We start from the raw sequence: 22,885 nt of genomic DNA on the forward strand, positions 1-22,885 counted from the left end.
AAACCAAAAACTGAGGAGACCTTTGTATGAATCTAAATATATAGTTACACACAAATATTTTTGTGTGAAAAAGGGGCAGACCAATTGTTTCTGTGTGTTTGTACATACACACACATACACACATATGTCTTACTTATTGCAATAGTCCCAAAATAAAAGTTTGAATAATGTTATGCTAACAAAAGAAATGTGGAACAGGGATATGAAGTGTCAGTGGGGCTAAAGTATAAATCTTACACAGAAAAAAGCATTTTACCTGCCAGTAGTTAACTTCATTATTAACTGGATCAGGTGCGATTTAATAATTTATGAAGGCTTCCTATTAAAAGAAAATTCAAATGTTTTAGCATAAATGTAAAAATATCTATTTGTTGCCTTACAGCATGTTTTAGTTTTAATTTTTATTTTATTCTTTTTACTGATGATTATCTTATCAAACACTACTCACAACTATCTACTGAAAAAAAGAAAGGAAAATGGCTCATGTATTCAGTTTTAAAATAATTATTTGGTGGAAATACTGATTCCTAGGGTACTTCTAATTTCTAAGGATGGCTCTGTGAAGAGATAATTTTAAAGGAGTTTAAGAATAAAAAAAGTGGATACATTTCCTGTGTTCATTATTGTTACTGACACCAGAAACGAACTGAAAGGGAAAAGCTGTCCACATTGCGTACGCAGGTTAGCATCTTTTTAGATTTACAAGTTTATTTTGGAAGTAAATATTTTAAAAAATCATGTGATCACCTTTTTAGAATTAGGTGTTTTACAAACAATTCTTCATAATCAATAGCATTTTAGATTTTTAAATGTATTTTATCTTTACGAATAAATTTCAGATGATCTTTGAATCTGTTTATGCATCTCTTACATCATAATTATTTTCTGTTAAAAATAAGTAGACCAAAAGATCAACAATCCTATGACTCTAACTACAGTGTGCACACTGTCATCTGAAGGAATGTACATACACACTTGTTTAAAATAAGCTCTTTCCACATCGTATACAAGATCTCCCCGAAAATACATACATTCCATGTTTGTCTTTCAGTGTATTAAAACATATTTTTAAATTTAGCTTTATAATAGTCCTTCATTTCCTCTTTTTTAAATGATATAAGAAATATTTCTATACTCATTAAAATAATTTCAGAGGGAAGCAAGAATTTTACTCTAAGATAGAATATTTTGGAGAAAGGAAAAAGTATATCTCCACCTTGACTATTCTATAATGTACTATCACACATAAAGTCTGCAACAAAAGTATACATTTTAATTTTTTAAAGGTGGTGTTTAATTTCAGTAGTATCTGTTACTTTTAAATAAGATTTTTAAAAAGCATTCATAGTGGATTAAAATAAATTCAGAATAAATATAGTCTACCTAATATGATAATGCTATCTCACAAGAAATGTTAAACAATCCTCTGTAAGATCTTTATTTCTAGGAAGTGTGTTCCTTTCAGGTGTGGACTTGGGAATAAGCACCAATTTTCCCTTCAGTAACATTTCTGCTTCATAATAAATTGCAATCCTGTTGTAGCCCCGTGTGGATTTACAACTGGCAGGCTTTCTCTCTGGCAATTTGGGGTCACTGTGTATATAGGTGAGCAATAATTTCAGGGGTGATGGAGATATTGACAGAATTTAACAGTTTAAGTTCCTGGGCAAATATTTGTAAAATGTACACTTCTACATTGGGTTTTAGTTAATAAGACTTTTGGATTATATTGTTGTTTGCCTTGTTTGTGGATTGTATTTTGTCCGAAATGATCTCAAATATTCATTTCCATTTGTGCCTGTGTCAGTAGTGCAAAACATCTAAAGTAAAATCTATCATCCCTCCCTGAAGCATATTAAAGCTAAGCAGAAAGTTATAGCTGTTAGAGGCTTAGTTCGAAAAACATATAGCATGCTTTTAGCAAACCAGAATTATATGAGCTAGGTGACAGCATCTGGTTTGGGTAGCCTTATAGGTGCTTGGAACAGGTACAGCCATTTCGTCAGACTTCACACCAGAGGCCCTGACAGTAGCGAGAGTTTCTGACAATGGGCCAGATCTATGTTTACTCACTCAAGAAGGGACTGGCAGGATAGGGCCCATTCTGTTCACTTCGTATGCATAACCTACAGAGAAAAAGTAAATACAAACATAACTCCAGCCATATGTAAAACAGTGAAAATGTTTCAGTCAATATGGATGAAATTAATAAATCAAATTTCTTCCTTCAGCTTCTTAAAAAGAATTGTCACAAGAACAAAACAGAAGAACCCAAATAATGAAAAAAAGGACAGGGTAGGGCCATTTAACCTGGAGCAATCATTTCCTTGGGTTAAGGTTTATTTAAAACCCAGAGCAGGCCTGAAACATCAACTCTAGTGGTACCCTTGGAAATGCTTTTTTATTCCAGCACTCACTACACACACGAAGAGCAAATCCTGCAACAAACTGCAGGCTAAGTGCATGTGCCCCAACCAGGACCATACAAAGGCAACACACATAGCATGTGTCACAGCCAGCAGCACATGAGTGACTTCACCAGGGGAGATCCCTCATCTAGATCCCACTCCAGACAGTCAGGGCAGGCACAATAAGGAAAAAGGCAAAAAAAAAAAAAAAAAAAAAAAAAGAAAGGGGAAAAAAAAAAGAAGGGGGAAAAAAAAGAAGAGGAAGAAGAACCAGAGCCCAAACCACACCTTCTGCCCCCCAGACAAACGAGGGCAGGTAGACCAGCTGGGAAAGCTGACCTCCCCGCCGAGGGGATGCTGCCGTCGCCAGCGGAGGGCAGGCAGCGCGGGGGAGTTTGCGCCCTTCAGCGCGGAGCTGCGCAGGGCGCGCTCCTGCCGGCGCGGAGCCCTCGCACCTGCCGGGCCCGCGGAGGGGACGGGCCCCCCCTCCGCCCCCGCCCCGCTGCGGGCTGCCTGCCCCGGGCCGCTCCCGCCGGAGGCGTCGCTGCTCCTCTGCAGCAGGCGGCAGAGCCCCGCGGGAGCGCAGCGCCCGGGGCCGGTCCTTGCGCGGCCGCCGGGGTTGCCGTAGCGCTGGCTCCGCGGCTCGGGGGCGCTGCCAGCCGACTGCAGGAGGGCGAGCGGGCGGGGAGACGGCGGCGGCGGGAAGCGGCCGCGGCGCATCCCCGCGGCCGCAGCGTCTGTAGAGGTGGTGCGGAGGTTCCGCGGGGCTCCGCGCACTGGGCTGCGCCGGGCCCCGCAGACACCGGGCGGTGGAAAAAGCGGGGCGAGTAATGAATTCCAGCAGAGAGCTGGAGAGGAAGCATTTTTTCAGAGATCTGCCATATTTAACATTGACCACACTAAAGATGTTATTAGCGAAGGGGGGGTGGGGAGGGCAACGGGGGGACGCGATAAGGGAAAATAGATAATGACACATAATCCAAACCAGAAGTTTGAAACCAAGTTACTTCGCAGAAAAGAGCCACAAGCTCAACATTTTTTCCCCTTTTTTTCCCTCTTTTTTTTTAATAGGCTGGGGCTGAAAGACAAGGAGATAAACTTGTTAAGGAAAGATATATTTCTCTAACAACCGGGTAAATAAAATAGCTGAAGAGAAACAGTGAAAGACATGGGGGTAGGGAAATGTAAAGGACATACCACTATTTAGAAACTCCAAAGGAAATTGTAAAGTAGGAAATGAAAAGGAGGAGGAGAAACATTTCTGTTGTAAATTAGAGGGAATTAAGATTAGCGGGAGAAAAGGGGGAAATAGCTGCAGAAGGTCTAAAATAAAGCACCACTGAAGATTAGCCAATGTTTAAAATATCCCGACCGAGGAAAGAGTGGTGTGCTCATCTCTTCGGCATGGGTGTATGAAAGGGAAATGAATAGGGATAATTACTAATATAGCACATGTCCGGAGGAACCAATCCAAAATAAGAGATAAATTTGGCTGGTGAAGACAGATACGAAAGAGGCTGGAAGAAAACTTAGGAATACAGAGACCTGAGGGGAGAGGAAGGGAATTAGAGGAGGAGAAAGGCTCCAGGAGCACAAGAAAACTGAGAGGACCAGTTGGATAGGGAGGAAACAGCTACGGCAGAGATGGGAAAAGAGAATCAAAGTGAGAGAGAAAGAGAATGGGAGAGAACAGGGAAAGCAAATAAACCTGGGAGAGCGAGAGGGAATGGTTGGAGCGATGGGAAGAAGGAAGGCAGGAGCGGAAAACTGGAAGGAGAGAGGGAAGGAGGGACAGAGGGAGGGATGTGGGAGAGAAGGAAGGAGACAGAGGGAGGAGACAAGGACTGAAGTCTCCCAGCCTGAGGAAGGTGCAGCACTGAGAGAGAGCGAGCTCACTCTGAGGGTTAGGTTAGATTTCCAGAGCTCTTAGAGCTCATCGACCAGCCCGCTGGAGTCACTATTCAACCCGAGTCCCAAACACACGCCTCACTAACTACTTTACAGCCACTTTCATTGATTTTCTTTATCAAATAAACATAATACCCGTTACAGCAACACTTCCTCTTCGCGCAGCCAGAATACCACAAGCTCTGATAGCTGCATTTCTCCGGCTTGCAGTTCCCCACCCTCCACCCCTAAATAAATTGTGTTCTTTCACTTAAATGGTCAAATACATTATTGCTTGCAGAATTTTTCTGTGATCTGGAAGGTACACTGCGAGCTAGGCAAATCATTTAAATTATAAGGTAAAGGGTCCCCATCGCCCTGGCGTGAAGACACAATTTTCTCCCCACAGTTTCAGGGGTAGCTTATATATTTACATACTTATTTCCTGCTAATAAGCGTTAACTTATTTTAAAGGGCAATGTCAAAGTGAACGCTCCCGCCTGAAAAACGCAGGAAAAAATTAACGCAACTTTCGCACTTGCACCTAAACTGTCACTTGATGTATGCATTTCAGCCTCAAAATTCAATTTTATTTAAAAAATCCCCTAAAAGTATCCCCCTTCAAAAGCTGTTTTTGAACCAGGCTCTTCCATATATGTCAAAGGGCTGTTGAATTATTCATTATTATAATTACTATCATCATTGTCATTATCCTTTTCCATGTGGAAATAATTTTATTATCGTAATTTGATATCTGAAGAATTTCCTGTTAGTCGTTTGATAATCACTTTTTCTACTGAAAAGAAAGTTTTGTTTATAAATGAGAGAAAAAAATTTAAATGCTTTTATGTTTACTATAGATTTCCGTTTATCTAATCGATCGGAATGCCAATAAATCGATTAAAGGTTTAGTGTTTTACAAACAACCATTTTGGGCTTTTTGATTTTACGTTCAGAATGATTTTAATAAAGCTAATGCCTTCTCTGAGCGTTTGTTCACCCCAAACATAATATTCCATCGTTTCTATTATTTACAATTGCAATTTAAAGTGTTTCTAATGAGAAAAATAAACACAAATAAAAGAAGGAAATAATCTGATTAAATTACTTTGTGCCTGTGGTCAACATACTTAGGCAAAGCCCTTAAAAATCTTGGTGAATTATATGCGATCATACAGTGATTGCGGAATATTAAATTAAACTTAGATAAATCCGCATTGAAGGAGGCAGCACCCAATCCTGAATTTATTTCCCATTTTCTATAACAGCATCACTGCGCTCCTCTCTTTGCAATGACAATGTGCCAAATCTAGGCATTTTGAAAACATTTTCCATATGCTTTAACTGGAGACTGATAGACAAAGAAGAAAAGGAGATGCTCTTTTTTCTCTTGAGGTATATTTCCTTTAACTTTTCCTCCAACCTTTTCTGATAGTCATAATTTTTAAACAGAAGTTTGAAAATCATTAGGATCTTTTTTTTTTTCTTTTACGTTTTTTTTTTTCCTTATCGGGTAATCAATTCCTGAACAGTGGAGTTTCAGTTACGCTTTAATGCAGGACTATAGAGCTATCATTTCTATACCTTGGCGGACAACCTTTTGGGGAGAAAGTATTGATTCATTTAGTTTGCGCTTGCTGCTTTTTGTAATTAAAGATGGTTTTAATTATACTTTTTTGTAAGTCAGATCAGATGTGCTGCTTGCTTGCTGGAAGGTTTTTTTCTTTTAACGGTGCTTTTAATTTATGTGTAGTTTTTACGGATAACACAGAGGTGGCGGCTTTTATTTAGCTGTAAAATCCACACGTTTTCTTTGAAAACTTGGCTCCTTGGGCGAAAATAACTTTTCCTGGTTGCTTTATAATCGCTGTTTGTCGCAGAGGTAGTTTAGCATATTGTCTACACAACAAAGATTCCTGTTTTATTGGCAGTGTGGATTGTTGGATTTAGGTATAAATATTTCATAACTTTCCTCTTTCTGCAGTAAGATCGGTAGTTTTATTGGCTTTTTCTCCCTTTTGGTCTGTCTTTCTACCAGAACCGTTTTATTTCTGAAGTCCCTTTTTGTCCTTTTCCAGGATAGAATGTAAAATTTTTCCCTTGGATATATCACTGCTGGAAATATGCTCTTGGGCTTTCTGGAGGGGATGGGGTGGTGGGGGGGAGCGGTGCTAAGCGGTCGTTTTCCTTGATTTGCATAAGAGCTAGTGAAGTGCCTGTGAAGTTGGTGAATTGCTATTGTTTGGGGCTAGTCCTGACTGTTTTTGTTTATAAACACTGGGGTGGTTGCCGGGAGGGGAGGGAGGTCAGAGCCCTGTCAAAGCGCTGACCTCTGAAAGCCCAGAGGGCGCCTGGCTCTTTCACCCTCTCCTTTCTCTCTCTCCCTCTCGCTTTTTCTTTCCCTTCCCATCCAAGGCCAGGAGCTCAGGTTCAGGGCATTTAATCCCCGCGATCTGCCCAAGAAAGGAGCTGAAAAAGGGCTGTTAAGGCTCCGGAGGAAACGCCGGCAGCAGGCTTAGACCTGGAAGGCTTTTATTTATAGTAACGTCCGGGTGCGCGTTTTTGTGCGGCTCCAGACAAAATAACAACAACAACAACAAAAGCCAACCGGGAACGGCATTATTTAGCTCAAAATCTCAGCGAGATGTCTGTACTATGCGGCTGTGATTTTTCTCTTGGGTCACTGCTCGTTTAGATGCACTTTCAGTAGGTGAATGCCAAATCTGGGGCAGTGAGGGCAGAATTGAAATGCAATATGTTATTGTTGTTTTATTTCTTTTTCGAACAAAACTTTCCAGGAATCAGATCGGGGATTTTTGTTTTCTTTCCCTCCCCCCCCCCCCCCCCCCCCCCCGCTTCCCTGTCCTTTTTAGTGTGTACTGGAATGTGTTGGGGGGGGTGGGGGGGGGGGGGGGGGGGGGGGGGGGGGGGCGTTGTAAATTAACAATAGATTTGTATAAGTGATATCTGTGAAGAAAGAAATAATTAATAATAGCCAAATGCTTTGGGTTCAGAGTCAATTTCATCTCGGGGAAAAAAAAAAAAAAAAAAAAAAAGAGAAAAAAAGTACCAGAGATTGCTATCAGGTTTAAGTATGTTTTGAAAAGAAGTTGCTGAGTTAAACAAAAATGTTAGTTAACACACTGCCTTTGTCAAATAGCCCCCGGGAGGAGAAGAGACAACAAAAAGGAGAGGAGGTGGGGGCTGGGGATCTGAAAGTGTCTGTAGCTCAGATAAAGGGTCTGTAACACTGAAATCTTGTAATACCTCGTTTCAAACTGAGCTCATCTATAGACTTAGGGAACGCAGTAAAAAGACACGGATCCCCTTTCCCTTGGGTTGGGGTCTGGGGAGAGGAGAAGGTGGGGGAAGGGGACGTTTATTAGGGAATTATGTCGGTTTATTAAAAAGGGGAGCGGCTGCGGCTGTAATTATGCAGATCCTTGTGCCCCTGTGTGTCCGCAGCGCAGATTTAGGGAGTGAAATGAGCTTGGCGGAGAGACGTGGTGTAACAGAGCCTGGTTTGGGCTGGGATTTCTTTGTCTATTAAAGAATGGTCAGTCTCGGGCTCTGACCCCACGACATCCGTCTCACCCAGGCCAATAAGTTTTCCTTGGGGCTGAGGCTGGAGGTGGTGGAGGACAGAAAAAGCTGAGGGTTTTTTAATTTTATTTTCCCTTCCCTCTCTTTGAAATGTAACGTCACTATCAAGAGCTTTTTGTGGTTTCAACAAGAGGCTCGAAAAAATCCCAAAATGTGTAACGGTGCCTGCAGGAGAAGTTCGGAGGAGGTGGGCGGGGGGTCCGCCGAGACCAGAGGAGAGGAGCTGAGAGGTTAGGCGAGAGTCTTCGGGGGCGATCAGCTGAGCGAGAGAGGGAGGAGAGAGGGGAGCAGGAGCCGGGCCGGGCCGGGCCGCGCCGCCGGGGAGCCCGCCCGCCGCCCCGCACCGCAGCCGCGCCGGCCCCGGGTCCTCCTCGCCTGCCTCTCCCGGCCCGCGCCGCGCTCCGCTCTTATCACATCCCACAAACCTGCTGCTGCTGCCTCCCGGAATTAACCTCCTTCAATTTTTCCTAGCTACGTGGCGATCCCCGGGCTTCTTCTAAACTGTTAACATCCCGTAGTGCCTTTTTTCTTTCTATACTCCCCCCCTGCCCAATAGCTACTATTTTTTTTTGGAGGGGGGGAGGGCGGGGGGGGAAGAGAGAGAAAGAGAGAGGAGATTTAAAATGTTAGGAAGGACAGTAAACAGTGGCAGAAGAAACCCTGAAAAATGTGGACTCTCCTCTCGCAATTCCTGCCTCTATCCGTCCCCCCTCCGCTTTGTTCCTTTAGCTGTAACTCAAGAACACCATAAACCTATATCCCGCTCCAAGAAGAGAGAAAGGGAAAAAATCTACAGCCAAAAAAGAATGACTTGACTGTTTTGACGTTTGGTGTTTTGACATTAATGACATTAATGATATTGATGTTTCACCAGGAAAAAAGCACTAGGAATAAAGGTGGTGGGGGAGGTGCGGGGGGACGACTTTAAAACTAAATTATCTTCGTTTCCTTATTCTTCTGTGACATTAAGTATACGTGTTTCTTCACTTGAATTTGAAATAGATGTATTGTTCTCAGGTGTTTCTTCATCACATTGTATTTAATTGTCTTCAGTCTTAGGAAATATGTTACCATCCTTCAGGCATGCTCTTGAATGGACAATGCATCCTTGTATCTGACTCCCCTTTCGTCTACAATTTAAGCCTAAAAGCCCTCTTTCCATCATACCCCCTCAATGTGATAACTGTAAACGGGTTTCAGAGATTTCATTTTCACTCTTTGTTTGCATTTTTTTTCCACCCTGTAAACAACGATGCAGAACATCACTAGTTTCCTTACTACCTTCATTCACAGGGTGCAGTGCCTGTGGAAATCTGTATACATATGCTCACATTTTCTTCATTGATGAGCTGGTGCAATGCTTAGGTGAGGTTTAAAAAAGGAATAAAGTTGCTCTCATGAACCCTCAAGAGCCCCTGAATTTTCCTTAAGTTCGAGTCTTGGAGATTTTCCTGAAGTTTGAAGTAAGGTTTCTCTGGCTTGGGCTAGGGCTCCTGCTATGTTCCCTGCTTTATTGGCAGGCTCCGATTTTTGGAATAGCTGTACTTTCGGGCTGGTGATTTTTTTGTCTTTTTTTTCCTCCCCTTTACGAAGACCTTCCCCCCCGCCCCCACTCCAAAACTATCAGGACCTTCACTCTGACCTTAAACATCTGCTTTTAGCAACCCAGTTCCCTGACACTGGCCTGTGCTTCCTTAAGGGCAGCCTTAATTCATCATCAGGTGGGGATTTTCCTATTAGCGTTATTTCCAGCACTTGCAAAATATTCTTCTGGAGTAGAAGATTTAGGGCCCAGAGAGGTGTATATTTCTGCCATCCAGGTTTTTGCTGGTTTGTTGTTGTTGTGTGTGTGAGCTTTTCATGGAAGGTTGTGATAAAACCTTCCTGCTGATTTTTGGTGTTTAAGGCCTAAGACAAGGTTTTGACGTGTATCGCAGGAATCACGAACTTCAAAGGCATGTCAGCTCTAAGATTATGGTTCACCTGCACAGGGTCCTTGGTACTGTAAATATCTCTTGCATGTAACTGTGACTCAGTGACCATTTGTGGTATATCCATGTCTGGAATAACATTATCAAAAATCTGCACGTGTTCCTGCAGTGTATTCAGACGCTCTTTGAATAGTCATGTTTTTATCTTCAGTAGGGAGTATTTTAAAGTATGTCTATTCCTAGTTTTAGTTAATTATCTTTTAATGAAAGTGTCAGTCATATTCACATCTGCAGTATTAGGTTAAGATAATTAGATTTTCAAATGAGAAGCAATCTTCTTAAATCCCACACAGGAAAATATTTGTAGAAGATTCCGATTTATAATGACGTCTGTACGTTTTACCCTAGTTTTCATCATAATAATCCCCCCCCCCCAAAATGAAATGTGTCTGGTAAAATATAGTAGATAAAATATTAATAAAATATCAATACTTGTAGGGAAAGTGGAAGACGATGCATGTATATGCATGAAACCTGTATTATATGCAAAGAGACTCTTTCCCTGGGCTGATATTTACTTCGTTTTGATAAGGCTGTTTACAATTGATATTGTATATTCTGGAAGGCTTTGCTTTTTACTTTGTTGGTGTCTCCAAACAATTACATGGCAGCCACCAAGTAAAGCGCGTTACATTTTGTGTGACTGTGCATATGTGGAGTGCATGTGCATATGTGTAAATACGATGTAGGATGTGAGTGCGCTCGAGTGTGCATGTATGTGTGTGCATGTGTATGTGTAAATAAATCCATCCTTATCTCTGTATGGGCAGTTATTCCCTATCTTAGATATACTATCTTTCCTTTTACAGAGGTGTCATACGTTCATTATCCCATTGCAAACATATTTTTCATTAAATTCCCATTAAAAGAGAGAAAAGGGAAGAGAAAGAAAGACAGGAAGACAGAAAGAAATATCTCCCTGATGGAATAATTAATTTGGACCCATTTCTTTTAAGTTCCCGAACAGTTAAAAGAGCAAGTCTGCTGCCCCCCCTTCTTTTTTTTTTTTTTTTTTAATTTTCCCTAGCTATCCACTTTGTGTGCCTGTGCGTGTGTGTCTGTGTTACTAATGAAGTTTGCAGACTTGTGTTCGTATCCATGAGCTCCTTTCTGCTGCCCCTACTTCTCCGGGCTGGCTCTGTGGCTCCCGCAGCCCCAGCGAGCCCTCGGCAGCCGCGGCAGCTCCGGCTTCCCCGGCTCCGGGGCTGCGCGTCATTTGCAGCCCGGAGAATGTTGATCACCTCACTAATTACACCTCTCCCTCTCCTCTTCCCACTCCTCTCCCTCGCTCTCCCTCTCTCTCGCTCTCGCTCCTCTCTCTCCCCTCTCTCTCTCTCTCTCTCATTCCCAGAGTGCATATCGGGAATAGACACACAAAGACATGCGCACTCAACTTAATCAGCCATTTTTTTAAACAGGGCTAAAACGATAATAATTAGCAGAATAAAGACATATCGGATTTTCATTTCCTTTCCTCCTTTTCCCAACCCCTTCACAACCAAACAGAGAGACCGCGGTCGGCACATGCTTTAACAACTCCCGGACCCCAAAGGACCGCTCCATGCCCCCCACTTCTTGCTCAATCATTTTTATTTTCACCCAATAAAGTTGGAGGATTATTTTTTTTTATTATTTTTTTAATGAACCTTCTCTCGTTTACTTGGATGTGATCAGCTGTTAAGTAAATAAAGCAAAACAAAAAAAAAGAGGCGAAGATCCAGTAGGAACTGCGAGGGGAAATGGAAAGTAAGTTTTTTCTTTAACTTTTATTGAGTAGTTTGTGTTAAATTTAGGTCGAGTATCGATTATCTTTCCAGGCTGATCTTGCACAATCTTTGATATTTCGCTCTCGCTCTCTCTCTCTCCCCCCCTCTCCCTGTGCCTCTTTCTCTCTCTCTCACATACACACACACTCTCACATCCCCAGTTCCCATGTATCTCTCCCCTCTCTCTCTCCCCCCTTTTTCTGCCTGTTTCCCCATTTTTAGGTACAGTATTTGCTCTCATTTGGGAAGGAGGAGCTGCTTTTTCTCTCTCCTTTCTTTCTCTCCCTTTCTCTTTTATTCCGGGTGTTACGTTTTGTTTGTGTATTTTTTTTTGTTTTGGTTTGGGGCTGTTTTTTTTTTTTCTTTGGGGCTGTAACTTTCGGCTTAAGTGGAGGACCCTGCTCAGTTTGCAGAAGAGGTTCGGGGTGTGCCCCCCACTTTTTATTTCGCTCTTTATTTGTACGGAGCTCGGGAAGAGGGGGGATACTGTCAGATTAGGAAAGACGTTACGGCTGTCAGAAGTCATCGCTTGCCTGCCCCTTCAGAGCTCGCACTCTTGTTTCGCAGCTCGGTCCCCCCAAAACTTTGAGGTGCTTCTTGAAGGCGCATTCCGCTCTCCCATCCTCCTTCCCTCTCCTCCCCATCTCCACCCCCCTCGGCCTCCCAAACTTTCGCTTTCGGGCGGGGGTGGGGGGGAGATGCCAGCAGGGCAATGGGGACCCTGACTGTGTGCGTGTGTACAGGAGAAGGTGTGGGGTGCTTTTTCCCCTCTCTTCCCCCCCCCCTTTATTTCGCAGGTAGGTTTCTCAGGGGCAGAGGCAGGGGCGGCTGTGCGGGTGTGTGTGTGTGGGGGGGGGGGGGGTGCGCGCAGGGGGATCGCGCTGCTGGCTGCCGTCTCTGGCAGCAGGAGGAAGAGAAGCCCGTTAGGAGCGCGCCCTGCCTCTCTGTCAGTTTCGCGGCGCGGCGCGGGGAGGCGGCCCGGCACGGCACGGCCCGGCCCGGAGCGGAGCGGCACGGCCCCGCCGGCGAGGATGCCCGGCTGCTGCAGCCTGCGGGCGGCTGCCGGCCGGGCTCCTGCGGAGCCCCCGGCATCCCCGCCGTGCCGTGCCGTGCCGTGCCGTGCCGCGCCGTAGGAAACGCTCCTCGCGGGCAGGGTCGGGGGCTGCTTTCAGCGCAGCCTTTCTGAGATTTTTGAAAAGGGAGGAGGGGGGGGATCGATGGTTTTGCGGGACAGGCGTCTATCTTTTTTTTTAAAACCGAGGACTAAGGTGTTTAAAAAAAAAAAACCAACACAAAAACCCCCAGCCAACAAAAAAAAAGAAAAAAAAAAGCTCATAAACAGGGAGAAGGCAGTTCGGTTCCTGCTCTAACTGCTCGTGACAGAATCAAGTGCATCCCTTCCCATCACGGCGGCTAATGGCAGACGCGTCCCTGCTTCCCCCTCTTGCCTTACATGAAATTTTCTAAAAAAATGCTAATAAACTTTCCCCCCATCCGATGCCAACTTACGGCGGTTCCCCTCCACTCCTCCCCTCCTGCATCTTCTTCCCCTTCACTGCCATCCCCCCCAGCCTCCGCAGCAGCAGCAGCAGCAGCAACAGCAAAAAATGCACGGGTTGGTATTTCTTTTGTTACCTGCGAGCCGGGCGGCCGGGGGTCTCTCATCGGCTGCTTAGGGCACCGGGTCCAACCGAGAGAGGAGGCACATCAGTCGGGTTCAGCCTGTTTCACCTCAGCGCCGTCCCGAGGAGGCTTTAGCCACCATTCAATAACACACCCTCCTCCTCCTCTTCCTCCTTAGGTACCAAGGCAGAGATCGCAAACACAACACCCCCCTCCCCACCACAAAAAAAAAAAAAAAAGCCCAACCAAAAGACAACTTGCCAGGCTGAAGATGGTGGATTTACATTAAGCCAGACACAGGCAGGTTCACTCAGGAAGTCTGACCATCCCGTTTTCTGACAGTTGCATTTCCTCGGCTCCATTCCGTCCTCCTCTTTTTTTTTTTTTTTTAATTTTTTCTTTTTATTAGCCTTGTTCCGTTTTTAATCAAGGATTATGTAGTTGCCAGGAGGAGAGCGAGAAAGAGAGTGGAAAGAGAGGGCTCGAGTGCTTTTGGGGTGGTTGCTGTGAGGGTGTTTTTTTTGATGGTGTATTTTTTTTTTTCAATTGTGTTTCCCCTGGATTTGCAGTGGCTCGATCCTTAGGAGCGGTGGTGGAGTGTTTAAAAAGATCATATGTAGCGTTATATTTTTAGTTTGGTGGTGGATGGATGGAAGAGGTAGTGAGAAGCCTTTGCAGCCCTGCCTGTTGTTGGTTAGATTGAGGCAGAGACTTGGCTGCGATTGGGACGCGACTGTGACATGGGCATCGATCGCTTCCATTGAGAGCAATGCAAAAACACAGCCTGGGTATGTAACACTCTCAGTGCCATCAACACTTGTTTTACTTTATATTTACTGGCAAAACTGACAGAACGATCCGGAGTGCTTTTCTTTGAAAGAAGGAATACAAACGTTTGGATGGGAAGGTGCACAAAGAAGATTGTGGAAATAAACGGGGGGTTGAAGGTTGGGGTGTGTGTGTGGGGGGAAGAGCCTTAATCATCATTGCTCCACTTCCTATTCAACTGACTGTATTTAAGGAGTTTCTCTCTTTTCTCAACTGGGGGATCCTACTAAACTGGTTGAAATGAAAAAAATCAGACCTTGAGGGAATATCTGCTAGTTTTCAGGGTTTGCGGTTTCAGCCGCTAGGAAGGCACACAAAATAAAAGATGGCTAGCCAGCTGTTTTAACCTCTTGCACCTGGCTCCAGAGCTGGGGCTCACCAGGATTATTCAGTTATTCGTGCTATCTGTGCTTGAATATTTATAGTGTACGATCTAGAGATCCACACAGTGCATTGTAGCATCTCTTTATCCTTTAGTCGTGGGCTTTTTGGACTTTGTCAACAAAAACATGTATTCAATAGTTTTCATTTTTATGATAATGAACATAGAGGGTCAATGAAATATAGAGGGAAAAGTCGTAAATCTGCAAAAGTGAAACCTACCCAAGGAACAAAGAAAGGTCAGGTAAACCATCTGTGTAAGTCACAGAAATAGTACCTGCTGTTTGGTTTATGCAGTGATACTGCTTTATTATTCTCTAAAATGAAACTTACCTGCTAGATCAAGTTAAAACTAAAGGAAAGCTGTGGAGATGATAAATGCCATTGCATGCATCTTTCAGAATAGGGAGATAGTTTTGTTCCTCGATTTTTGAATAGTTTAGGTTTATTTGTGAAGATGGTGCACCAGCAAAGAACATATCAAGGGGGCCGAGAAAAATCACTGTTTAATATTGCAGAATTTACTGCTTCCATTCTGACCATGAGCCTAAATTTACACAATGAAATTTGATTATCTCTAATAACAATATTAGATCCTGCACTGGATGGATGAGAATTGAGGTGGTTTTGTTGATTGCAAGGGTTTAATGTTGCATTTCAGAATCTGATGTGGTTTAGCCTCCCTTCCATTAACTGGAAAACCCCTGAGGTTTTACAATTATTTCTTAAAGATAATACATTTAAGATTGCATTGGTAGGCTGAAGAAAAGTCATAAAGGCAAGAAGGGAAGCCCTTAATAACTCTTGAGATTCAGACATGTTCAGCAGTTAGATTGGCTCTGACTTCACCAAGGGTCGACAATGTGTCATTTCCATGAAGCCAAATTGCCCTCTGCCTATATGATATTAATGTGCAAATCAATATTTCAGGGATTAAATTTCCCTTCTTCATTTTTTATGGTTTCTACCTCAATAAGTCTCAAGTCTATTAGAAGAGGCTGGATGATTTAAAATCTTTCACTGCAGAATGGTTTGTCGTAGCCTTGTTTCACAGACCGGTTTTGGATTTTCGTTATAAAAGACTAAAGACATTCCAAAGAAGTTGATAGTCAATATAGGGACATACTCACTGTTGTAAAGCCCTTGTTCTATTAAGAGCTAAAAAGGTATTGAAAATATAATATATATGTTTATATAATATATATGCATTCTACTGCTTTAAAAATATTGTGTTAATCACCTATTGATTTATTTCAAAATCAATTGAAGCTCCTTTCTTATTAGTGATTTGTTCAGCATTCTTCAGCCTTGTTGTTAATTTTCTTAAACAGCATGCATGAATTAGTCTTCTGATAGAACGTGTTTTGGGTTTTCTTTGAAGCATATTTAAAACCAGGCATTTTTACCTATTCAAGCTAAGAGGTGTGAACAGTTTAGTATTGTGGGAGGAGCCAGGGCACTGTTTTCTGCAAGTCAGATTGAGCATTGTTTTAATGAAGCTAAGGGGCATTTTGTAAATATTTTATGATTCTGCCTAGATGCTTATCAGCAATGTTTATTAAGAGTTTCCCTTGAATATCCAGGCTTGGTAAAAATGAAAATGGAGCTATCTGATCTGGAAGGAAACAATACATGACAGAAAATTTAGGTCAAAATATGAGGTTGTGACTTTATCACATAATCTTGGGAAGGCCCTACTGTCTATCATTTAGTGTTGTTTTATAGTCTTAGACCATCTGGACCAAGTTCCGCACAGCTGCATGAATTTCATATGTGATAGAACATTTTTTCCATTCAGTGTGAAATGTTCCTTCCTAAAAACGTACACCAGACTCGCTTAATTTAGTCTGCTAAAAGAAATGCACATGAAAAAGGACAAAAGGCTCTTTAATCTCTGCAAGCTGTTTGTTTTTCTTCAAGATTCCTGTCTGTTTGGGTTTGAAAAGTCATGTTTATTGAGCAGATGATTCTGAGGTGTGACATTAAAATAATATATGATTTTTGTGCTAGACCTAGTTAATTTGCAGAACTACTTTTTCTGCCTGTCAAAACACAGAGTTAATCTATTCTTATTTACAATTAATCTCAATAAAATTAATCTTAACTATGCCTTAGTCAGTAGCTTAAAATATCTAATTATATTCAATTAACTGCTGTCATAGTAATTAACACTGCTTAATTGCCTCTGCATATATTTATGTAAAGCTCATTAGTTACTGCTTGCTCTTTTTTCCTTTTCTCATTCCCATTTTCGTGGTCCTGAGAGCACTGACATAAAATCCAGTCTAGTTTTTGATAATTCAGGTCTTGAAGAACCTGTGACAATGGCAATACATGTGTTCGTAACCTGTTATGTGGGTAAATATTTGTGTTTTTACATGCAAAAAGAGTACTAGAGCTGGGTCTCTAAAGAACTTCCAGTCCAGCTTCCCCCTCCCGCCCCTTTCTCCTAACCCCAACACACACAAAAATGTTTTCTAACCTTATTGATAGAAATATGAGAAGCCAGGTTAAGCTTTGTGTTTATAAATGAAGAGCTTTTCTGCATCTTCCTTGGGGCTGTAGCCAGAAGGCAGAGCTTTGCTGCTCCAAATTCATTCAAAGGGTTAAAGACTTGGCCAAGGTTCAAACTGAGAAGCGCCCAGGGAAAGTGCGTGTGAATATGTACAAGTTTCATGTAATTAGTGCTTAATTATATTAACATATGCAAATTGTCAACTTAGGAGCTTGTTGAGCTGGCAAAGATCAGCCAGGCACAATTGCTGTATTGTTCTGAAACAATAATGGATTTCAAGTTGGATTGTGAAAACACATAACTAGCTATCTAATTTAACTCATACCATGGTGAAATTTCATTAGTCTCCATGGAGACTGGTTTAATTGTGCTGACTAATGTTCTGGGCTGCAGAATGTCCTAAAAAGAAAGCGTTGTTTGCCTAATCCACCTTACAATGACACTTGTTTGTACATGTTTCCCTTGTGTGAGAATTTGCATATGCAAATAAATAGTTTCTCTGCCCCATTTGTCATGGCTGTTCATTACCCATGAAGAGGACATTGTTACTAGGCTGTTACTGAGTCTCCCAAGACAGGATAGTGTCAACCAGTCCAGCCACATTCTTTCATAATTTGTTTCTGATTAATAGACCAGAGTGAGGCTCATTCTATTCAGGCCTCTGCAAAGGGAAGGTCAGTTCTGTCACTGAAAAGAGTTTCCGCAGCAACTGAAGTTTTTTTTCCTCTCCCTCCCCCTCCCCCCTCTTGCTTTGGCTAAAATAATCATATTTAAAATAATGTATTCTTGCTCTAAGGAATACCTCCACTAATAATCTCTAGTTTCCTAAAGCAAAAGATAGGAAAATAAAGGAGATTCTGGTATTGGAATATTAATCCTGTTTTTGACAGAAAGGTAAACTGATATAATTGCTTTTCAGTTGGAGGAATGGGGGTTTATACAAGTGTGAAAGCATCGGAAAAGGATTAGCATTTTTTTGCATAATGAAAAGCTTTGTTGAATAGGGCACTGAATGGTTGACTGAATGACTGAGATGAAAGGAAGATGAAAATGCAGGCTCCTCTTTCTTTATGCCTATGTTCAGCTCTCCCTAAAGTTATGTTTGTCCAAGACTTGAGAAAACAAGCAGAAGCTCAGATTTCAGCAACTTGCTAAGATGCCCCGAGTTTCCATCATCATGTGAAGTAATATGTATGAGAGTAGTACAGCGAAAGGATGAGAAACACAGGTTTGTGCGGAGGGGAGCTCCAGGAACATGACAGGCAAACCAAATATTGACTATTGGGTATCGAGGATTCCCAGCACTTTGCTTGGGGGAAAGAAAGAGGGAGGAGGAGGGCCAGCAGAGAGGGAAGCAGCTATTTTAAAAGTTGCCAATGGAAATTAGGCATCAGCGCATAATAATCTAATAAAGTTTGGTATTCAAGGAAGCGGGCTTTAGTCAATATCTGTTTTAATTATTAAACTGTTTCTCTTTTGGAAAAAGTTATGAATTCTGACTCAGTGCTAAGTGTTTAAGTGGTATAGAAGCCTTGCTGGGGAAAAAATTACTTTCTTCATTCGGCTTTGAAAATAGAGAAAGCTTACCGAAATAGAAATTGATACATGCACGTAAGGAGCAGGGCTTTTGGCCTGACTTGCATTAGCATACTCAGGTTGTTTAAAACATTTGGATTCCGGTAGATTCAGGTGGCAGGAAGGGCCCTGGCCTCCTCCTGCAATCAGTGCTAGCCCTCACTGACTGCAACCGGAGCAGGATCAGGCCCCCAGACAGGGCTGCAACTGGTTAGCTGTTGACAATGTGATCAGTGCTTCTAATTATGTTCTCTCAACAGTAATTAGGGCAGTTAAAATACCATAAGTGTTGAGCCACTTTTGAAAGTGGGAAGTGGTTCTTTTGTACGTATGTAAATCAAATGCAGTGTGAATAACTATTTGTATGTATGCATATTAAATAGGCTCTCTTTTTTTTTTCAGGTCAACATAATTACCGATTTAGAGCTACTGGGGAAAACTGTTGGTAGTTAGACTGAGTAGTAACTTGTTTGGGGGAATTTTTAGTTTGCAGAACATTTATTTGTAAATGCTTGTTAGTTCAGCACTGGGCTTGATTTGGCAATATTTAAACACTTAGAGATGCCTCTAAGAAGTTAGGATTATTTATGGATAAATGAAGTAAAACTGTATGTGCAGAAAGTGCTTGGTAAGAATAAAGTCTCAAAAATTCTCTTTTAAGATGAAGTTAAATACCTTCTATGGGATTTGGGAATGTTTTACTGCTAACTTTATGAAATTCCTTAAAACTTCTTTTAAAGGAACATGTTTAGGGGATATTCTTTCATTCTGGGAACAGCTTATTAGTGTATTTCCATAAGAAAAATGTGTTAATTTAAAAAATAAATTCATTTATATTTTAAAATATTGTTAACCAAGCACCATGTGTTGTTTCTGGCAAAGTTCCAGCCACTGTAGAACTGGATAACACATGGGTTAATAATAACTTATGTGATGTCTGCATTCTTACTGAATGGGCAGAAGCCCAGCACACTGAGATACTGAGATTCAAGATTTTACAGAATAAGACGTAATGCAGAATATGTTTCCGTGTACAGACGCACAGATAGAAGATACTAAAAGACACGTACCAGTTGCTTTTACCTAGTAGGTAAAACAAACCTAGTAGGTTCTGTTTGCTTGTTGTTGAGATTTGTTGTTGTTTTTGAAAGGGGTAGCACGCACAGTTATTGACCTGTAGAGATAAACTTGTTTTGCATAAATAAGGGCAGCAGGTTTAGTCTTTAATACATATTACTCTATTCCTTTTTTAATAGTCACTCTATAGCACTTTTCTACCAGTATTTTCATTATTACTGCAGCTTTTGCTGAGTTCCAAACTGAGCCAGAAACATTTGCACCAGGCTGAAATATGTCAGTCTTGTTGAGGAATGACTTTTTCTGCTTAAATACAATATTCTGAGGAGTGGTTTAACCAAGTTATATGATCAAAATAAAAGTTTGCCATATTAAGATACTCCTTTATATGTTCACCTGCCCCAGAATCAGCTTTCAATTTAAAAAAAAAAAAAAGTGTGTGTGTGGGGGATTTAGAAGGTAATTTGTCCAAATTATATTTTATTTGCTTTTGGTACTTTTGAGAACAATTTAAAATATGCCCAGGAACTGGGATCTCTTTACAGACAAATCTAGCAGACTTTTAGCACTCACAGTGATCTGATAGGCTGTACCAGCTCCTAAGAGGTGTTATAGTCCTTCAGGTCAATAGTTCACAAAGTAAAGGCTGTATGTACATGATAGACCATGGTGACTCTGAAAACAAACATTTACCATATAAGCTTTCGGCGGTGTCTGCAGAACAAGTCATGCACACACTAGATGTGCATCTAAAACTGTATTTAAAAAGACAAACATTCTGCTTCTGAAACAAAGAAATCCTTATGAAATGCCTGTATTGATGTGAGCCAGGACATATAAACCCAAAAGAACCAGATTCTTCCCATTCACCCCAAACTAAATTAACAATAACTCCTCTGAAATCAGAGGAGTAATATGGGTGTAAAAGTGGTAAGACGTACAGTTTTGGTATTAGTAGGAAAAGAATCAGGCCTTTAGTTACCGGTTGACAATAATCTCATAAAATCAAATTTAAAAGGTTTCATCTCCTCCTTCTGCACTACCATTTCCATTTTTAAGGATGGTGTGCTTAGTGCAGAAGGCACCAGAGAGTCTGTGAGAAAGAGGTTTTTCCAGAGAGGCTGACGGGGGTCAGTTCTGTTCCTTTTACCAGGTAATAGCAGAGCTGAGGGTCTGGGAGCAGTGGCTGCTGAAGTCTTGCTCCTCCCTGTTTTGACACTAAGGCTGCCTTATAAATTCACCTAATCTGAGATGACAAGGCACCTGTCACTGATAGTGCTCCAGTGTTTGGGGCACTGATGGAAATATGCAGTAATCCCAGTTATTTCCATACTTGTTCCAGAAGATGGTAGTGTAACAGATCAGAATAATATCTTTTTGAAGAATAAGAGAAACATAACTTCTTTCTTGCCCTTCAGCTGTTGGGGGGGATCCTTTGATTTTTGGTATGCTGAGGGCCAGAGCTTTCAGAAGAAGAGAGGGGAAAAAAAATCCTTGGATTTGCCAAGTGTTACAGGACAGTTTCAAATGCAGGTGGTTTTCCCATGTGAGAAACCATGACTGTCCACCTTCAAATAAGAGTTTCTCCTTGTTTAATACCTCCATGTGCCTTCCCCACTCCAGGAAATAAGGTTCTGAGTGAAAAGTAGCTCCTTAAACAGAGAACTTATTCCTGTGGGTTTCACTCTGGTCCTTTTATTCTTTTTTATATTGAAATATGGTTATTGATTTTGTTTACAGCACCGAGGGTTTAAATTAAAGAAAATGTAAAATTTCTAAAATAAATTATTTAGCTATATGGCAAATGTCACCTCTCAATCCCTCAGTTCCTTTGAGTTTTATGAATGGTTTACCAAAAAAAAAATGACTTTCTTTGCCACTTCAGTGCAGCCATATCTGGGGTGGGGAGCGTCACCCTACGCACAACCAGCCACGAGCCACCCTGCTGCAGCACAGCAACCTGCTTTGGGACTGCTTCCAGAAGGAGCAACCGATTGCTGTGGGGAGGCAAGACATGATTTCTCACTGCGTCATCAGCCAGTGCACTAGGACCAGGCATTTCAGCTCCAGTGAAAAGCATCACTGGAGTTTTAAGTCCCAACTGATCTGGCCCGTGGGTTTCTCTCTTGCTTGACGGGTGGTTTCCCCGGCTCTCGTGCAGTTTCCAATGTTGACCCGAGGGCCTCTTCCAAAGCCCAGCGCCGCCTCATTGGTCTCCCCGGGTTTGGATCAGGCCCCTCGCGAAGAAGAGTGCCATCTGCTGAGGCACCCGCCGCAACTGAAGCGGCGGCAGGTCAGTGCTGCCGCCCGGCCCCGGCCCCGGCCCTGCCCTGCCCCGGCCCTGGCCTCGGCCCAGGCCCGGCCCTGCGGGGAGCGCTCGCTGAAATCACAGGGCAGAGCGGTGTGGTCACAACTTTTTTTTTTTTCCACTCCCCCCGAGTGGGTGGAAAGGCAACAAGAAACACTGGAGTCAAAACATGTTAGTATTTAAATATAGCAGAAACTGGGAGCCTGACGATAACTCAACTACTACAGAATAAATTCAGCCATCTGGAGATTGTGACACATCCAAAAAGGGGTGGGGGAGGAAGACCTTAAAAACGAAGGATTTCATTCCATGTTGAAATGTATTCTCCACGCAGGCTGCTGCTTTAATGTTGAACAGCATAGGTCTCTGAGTGGTTTTGTGCATCAAAGATGTATGTACTGAAACACCTAGCATCTTGCCACAGAAGGGTTGAAACTGCTCTCAGCATATTTTTTTACAGGATTTTAACAATTGGAGGCAAATATATTAAAAATCCTTTAGGTTCATTTAAAAATCTATGCAATTTAAACAAACGCTGAATTGTGTAATAGTTTGTCTGGGAATTACTTAGGCTGCACGGCGTAATCGTATTTTATTAGCTGTCATTTGTTTTCTAGGAAGAAAATGGTGATTTTTGTGTTGGGTGTTACGTGAAAACTTGGCACTGAAACGGGACAGTGCCTGAACGTGAGTTTCTAAAAAGGTGGGACAGTAGTTGCCCAAAAGGTGAAGACTTGAGAAAAATTGGGGAGGGTCATTTCTTTCCTGAAATGAAGCAGGGTACAGATTAGGAGCCATCAAGGTTTGCCAGGAGTTGCTGGTCATAGAAGCCTGTTTAAGTGCTCACTGTCAACAAGGAAATCATGGGCAGCACTTAAAGTGGCTCACCTCTGATTTATTCATAAACCTCACACGAGCACTTG

The 22,885-nt window shown here is 42.2% G+C and overlaps 1 protein-coding gene across 1 annotated transcript in view; it reads left to right on the forward strand.

The window, feature by feature from the left end:
* Positions 1-11,579: 11,579 nt before the first annotated feature.
* Positions 11,580-22,885, forward strand: part of ZFHX4 (zinc finger homeobox 4) — a 162,186-nt gene continuing 150,880 nt past the window's right edge. Inside the window, exon 1 of the mRNA XM_068396484.1 lies at positions 11,580-11,635. The gene's annotated coding sequence lies outside the window, so the exon portion shown is untranslated. The remainder of the gene's footprint in view (positions 11,636-22,885) is intronic.

The sequence above is a fragment of the Nyctibius grandis genome, chromosome 3, assembly GCF_013368605.1.
Source record: "Nyctibius grandis isolate bNycGra1 chromosome 3, bNycGra1.pri, whole genome shotgun sequence".
Lineage (NCBI taxonomy): Eukaryota > Metazoa > Chordata > Aves > Nyctibiiformes > Nyctibiidae > Nyctibius > Nyctibius grandis.